Consider the following 6000-nt stretch of genomic DNA (forward strand, 5'->3'; position numbering starts at 1 on the left):
TGTAATGGAGCAGGTTACAGAAAGGAAACACAGTAACAAAACACACCGCATTGTAACAATAGAACATAAAGTCATGAAGAGATAGTGCAAGGAAACAGACCCTTTGGCCCAACAAGTTCATGCTGACCATCAATCACCCATTTGCACAAATCCTACATTAATCCATTTTTATTTTTCCCACATTCTCTACTACTTCCCTCCCCCACCTCCGAAATTTTACCACTCACCTGCACACTCGTGGCAACTTACAGTGGCCGATTAACCTACCAACCTATATGTCTGTGGGAGGAAACTGCAGCATCCGAAGAAAGGCCACACAGGAAGAATGTGAAAACTCCACACGGGTTCAGCTTGCAAGGTCAGGATTCAACCTCGGTCTCTGGCACTGTGAGGCAGCAACTCTTCCAGCAGTGCCACTGGGCTGGGTCGACCTTTAATGTTGCCCTACTGTAGGGCATATCTTCAACCACACATCCACCCCCATCAACCATGACCCTCTTTGCCATCGCCACAAGTTGACCTTGTGGAGATGACACCTTGTTGCACACCACCCTCAGCTCATCTTTTACTCCTTTTGCATTTCCTCTGGCACCTGGTGGAGATGTCACCTGGCACCTGGGGCCTCTGTTGCAGGAGGAGATTTGAAGTGTTGGCAGGACTGGTTCTCAACAAGGTGGCCATGCCTGTGTTAAAGTGGAACTAAGCAACTCCAGAGATACACAGGCTACTCAGGAGTCATCACCACATCTAAATGAGGACTGGGACCAAAGCCTGAGTTTCACACGTGGGCTCTGTGGCTTCCAACCGTACTTCATCCAAAAATAGGCCGAAATATAGACTACCTGGGGTGTTAGTTTTATGTCGGCATTGTGCTAAGACAGTTGTGGAGGTGTATAAACTGTTACTAAGGACTGCACTCTATGCAGAAATAACTATTAGTCACAACTGACAGTTTTATAACAGCACCCCTGTGCTCACCGACCTACTTTAGCTCCTTCACCAGCAAAATCTTCATCCCTGTGTTCAAAATCTCTGCTTCCTCCCTCCTCCCTTCCTCCTTTGCTTTATTCAGCCCTCTGACTTCATAGAATCACGTGAAAAAAAAAAGTTTATCTCTATCACCGCAAACATGCCGCACTCAGATTTTAAGGAAAAACGCTTTGCAATGGGTTTTGTGTTCAGAACCTCAGTCCCCAACCAAGGTTGATGCCTTTTTTATTTAGTTCTCACATGGATGTAGCAGCCACTGTAAGGTCTATGCTGTATTAGTGGTGTAGAATCATACAGCACAAATACAGGTTCTTCGGCTTAACTTGTCCATGCCGACCAAGATGCCCCATGTGAGCAACTCCCATTTGCCTGCGTTTGGCCTATATCCCTTTAAACCTTTCCTACCCAAGTACCTGTCCAAGTTACCTTTCAAATGTTATTATCACATCAGCCTTATTTACTTCCTCAAGCAGCTTGTTCCACACACCCATCACCCTCTAAGTGAAAAAACTGCCCCTCAAGTTTGTATTAAATCTTGTCCCTTTCACTTCAAAATGTAGAAACAAGGAACTGCAGATGCTTGTTTACAAACAAAGACACAAACTGCTGGATTAACTCAGTAGGTCAGAATAATTCAATCTGAAGAAAGGTGTCGACCTGAAACATCAACTAAGGAAGAGCATTCGACATTGCTCTTGGGAGAATGTTCCAATTGCAATTCCAAGTGCTAAATTAGAGGACAATCAGATTGGTGGGTTTGGAGTCATATAGCTTGACTGGGTAAGGATGGCTATGCTCATGCCTATCGGAGAAGGAAATTGAAGCCTTACTCACAGAATACATGCATCAATTTATTTTTTTCTTCAGGAGAACTCTTCCAATTTTCGTTGAATTTCTCTAGGATACAACTGATAAAGCCATAAAGATAAAATGATATCAAACTGCTGACATGCCAATTTGAAACTACTGCAAGCTAATTGCTTTATCAAATTAATTCATGGAATTCATAGGAATTGGAGCATTCCCCCAAGAGCAATGTCGAATGCTCTTCCCTAATTCCCTTTGAATTGAGACACCAGCTAGGCTACTTCAGAGGATAATTAAGAGCCAGATCCGTTGCTAAATATCTGGAGTTCCTCATAAGCCAGCCCATCTGAGAACAGAGATGTCCACTCCTAAAGCAGCAATCCAATAATTCTGTGGTCACCATTACTGATACTATTATTTTATTATTAATGTGGATTAGTTCATTTACCCAGCTTGAATTTGAATTCTTCTTTTAAAATCATTAGTCCAGGTTTCTGTTTTACATGTCCAGGATACTTGTCCAGTTTTACTGTCCATCATACTGCCATTTCCCAGAGTGGGCTTTGATATAGAGTTGCAAACAACTTCAGTGTCATTAACAACTTCAGAACGGCAATCTCGGTTATGCGAATTATTCACATTATTAATTACAAATCATCAATTAAAAGCAAAAGATTTTTTTTAACAAGTTTAGTCAAGGAAGAAGCCTGGGAATAATATCAGCCGATTTCACATTATTCTGCGTCCCAGGCATTATAATTCCTAGGTGGCTTCGAGTTACATTACTGGCCACTTATGAGCGTGATTGAGGAGCTTCACAATGGATTGGTAATTATAATGCTGGAAATTAGTAATGTAACATGTTTGTAAAACTAAATGAGTGCACAGAGGATTAGTTGATTTAGCAGTTAACCTTTGTGGCCTGGTTCAGACCTAACCAAGATTGACTGGATTAAAGTGTTGTGATTTTGAATGGTGAGAGTCATGGGGGGGAATGAGTCTGGGTTCAACTGGTTTGACTGGGAACTGGCAGCGAATGTGAAGTACAGCATTCTTTAACACAGCAAGTCAGGAGTGAACTCAGGTGAATGCAGTTGAGGTCAGGATTGAACTGAGGTAACGCTGCACTCCCAGAATTACTATTTATTCCGACAAGACATTAACTGAGTTTCCCAGTTGCCTCTCGGGTAGATGTAAAGAAAGTGTTATTAGTTGCCATGGCCAAATTTCAGCCAAAACGACCCTCCTACTGCTTGTTTTATATCTCAGTGTCTTCCTTTTCTCTCTCATTTTCAATAGCTTCTGTTTGTTCCGCACTGCTTTAAATTGTTGCTCCACATTTAACTGTAAAACTCAGTTGATGAAAATCAATAATGCTACGGATGCTGGAAATCTGAAATGAATCAAAAATGTTGGAACCACTCCACAGCGTCAGTGGGAAGGGAAACAGAATTGACACCCTCAGAGGGTCTTCAAGCTAAAACATTCATTCTGTTTCTCTGTCCACTGTTGAATGCTGTTAGAACTGCTGGGTAATTCCACCATTTTCTTTTTTTTTTAATTAACAAAATTGTTGTCACCCTCATATTGTAATGAAGCTTCATGATAGTCAAAACCTTTTTTTTCCCAGCGTTGGAGTGTCAAAGACTTGAGGACGTAACTTTAAGTGAGAGGGGCAAAGTTTAAAGGAGATGTGCAAGGTAAGTTTTTTTTACACAGAGGGTGATGGATGCGTGGAACTCTCTGCCAAGGGTGGTGGTGGAGGCAGATACGATATGGCATTTAAGAGGCTTTTGGATGGGCACAAGGATATGCTGGGAATGGAGGGGAACAGATCAATGTACAGGCAGCGGAGATTAGTTTAATTTGGCATCATGTTCAGTGTGGACATTAAGGCCAAAGAGGCTGTTACTGATCAATGTTATATAAAATAACAGCACAGGGAGTTATTATATGCATCACATTAGCCACAACATTTCAAAACCAACAGCACATAATAGCAGCAAAATCTGTCCTTTAATTTTCAAGTTATGAGAGAAAAAGACCTCTGTGATGCATGAAGATGCAGCATTGACACTCCTTGCTATGTCTTTCTATACGAGGATCTAATTTTCAAATATTTTATGTTTCATCTGCTTAAGGGGGGTTAGTGTTTTGGAACTGCTCAGAAATGCTGTTCTCTGGGATTTGGGATTTCTGAGCAAAGTGCTGCTCACAGGACTGTCTTGGGACCAAATCAGCAAACATGGAAAGTCATCAGTAAAACAAATCTTCACCCTCAGCACCACAAATGGAGAGACACGTGCACCACAGAACAGTGGTGCTATCAGACATTGTTTCACGCGGATTCAGATTCAGAATCAGATGAATCTGCTATCACACACACCAGGATGCAATGAAATTCCTTGTTCGCATGAAGCTTATAGAGTACACAGTATACATGATAATGATAAATGCAACAAAATATACAGCGATGAATACAAAACAGCAGAAAGGTACAAAGATGGTAGTGAAGTCTGAAGTAGTGCAAAAATATTCTAAATTACAATAGCGGAATAACCAAATGAGGTTTAGTTTAGAGATACAGCTTGGAAATAGGCCCTTTGGCCCATCGAGTTCACGCTGACCATTGGTCACCCATTCACACAATTTTTTTGTTATCCCACTTTCTCATCCCCTCCCTGCACTCGAGAGACTAGTTATTGCGACCAATTAACCTACAAACCCACACGTCTTCGGGATGTTGAGGGATACCGAAGCACCCGAAGGAAACTAATGCATTCATAGGGAGAACATGCAAACTCCACACAGACAGATTCGAAGTCTGGATCAAACCCAGGTCTCTGGCACTGTGAGGCAGCAGCGCTATCAGTTGCGCCATGTGGAGTTAAGAGTGAGAGTACATGTCAGTATCTCTGGGAAGGGGGTGTGGAAGAAGTGATTGATTCAGTAGACTTATAGCAGTGGGCACCATATTGGGAATCCAAGCTTTCAAGCACCTGAAGAGAGAACATGGAAAGTCCAGGGTGGCAGGCACACTTAGTGATTCTGCTAGTTTCCTGTGGCAGTGCACGATAAAGATGCACTAGATGGAAGGAAGTGATGAGCCTGTGATGGATTGGGCTGTGTTCAACACTCTGCAGGTTCAGATGCTTCCCATCCGAATACTTTCCAAAGCCCAACCGTGGCAGTTTGAAAAATCCCCATGGAAATGCAGAATTTTCTCAGCCATTAGTTCAGAAAGATAAGTGGACAAGCAGAGAGTTAAGAGACGAACTTTCAAAGCACTGAAGCTGAAAGCATAGTCTCCCAGTGATGGAGTGCTGTGATTCACAGTGAAACAAAGAGCCAGAGATGGAGGAGTGCAGAGTTGGTGCAGGACTGTATATGGGGAAGTTCAAACCAGTTTGAGGCCGCAGTGTGGGGTAACACTGCCTTACAGTTATAGGGGACTAGATTCAATTGTGACTTCTGGTGCTAGCTGTCCAGAGGTTGTACATTCTCCCTGTGAATGTGGGGGTTTCATCCAGCATCCCAAAGTCATGGTGGTAGCTAAATGGACACTGTTACATGCCTCTTAGATGAGGGAATGGCACAAAAAGCCAAATGGGAGTTGATGGAAGAGAATACTTTGCAGGAAAATAAGAGATGAAAGGTAATCAATGGCTTCACACTTCAGTCTGAAGAAGGGTCTCGACCCGAAACATCACCCATTCCTTCTCTCCTGAGATGCTGCCTGACCTGCTGAGTTACTCCAGCATTTTGTGAATAAATACCTCCGATTTGTACCAGCTTCTGCAGTTATTTTCTTATATGTAATCAATGCCCTGCTCTGCTCGGAGTCAGTATGGACCTGATGGGCAAAATGGCCGTCTGCAGGATGATGAGTATATTGTAGAAGTAGGGTGGGACAAGAGATGCTCGGTTTTGAAAACCAGGGACTTACCTGATAATAATAATATAACGGCAAAGTAGTGCTGTGGGATCCTTAATGTTCGCCTGAAGGTAGATGAGACCCAGGGTTAAATTCCCACGAGGAAAGCAGCATCTGCAGTTGTGTGCAAACGTCAGTACTCTCTGAGGCATCGGCCGAGGTTGCGTGCTCATCGTTTCTTGAACCAGAGGCAACATTTTTACCTATTTCGTCACAACAGTTTTTATACAAATGGGAATAGAACATGTGGCAAAGATCCACAATCCCAG

The sequence above is a fragment of the Rhinoraja longicauda genome, chromosome 3, assembly GCF_053455715.1.
Source record: "Rhinoraja longicauda isolate Sanriku21f chromosome 3, sRhiLon1.1, whole genome shotgun sequence".
Classification (NCBI taxonomy): Eukaryota; Metazoa; Chordata; class Chondrichthyes; order Rajiformes; family Arhynchobatidae; genus Rhinoraja; species Rhinoraja longicauda.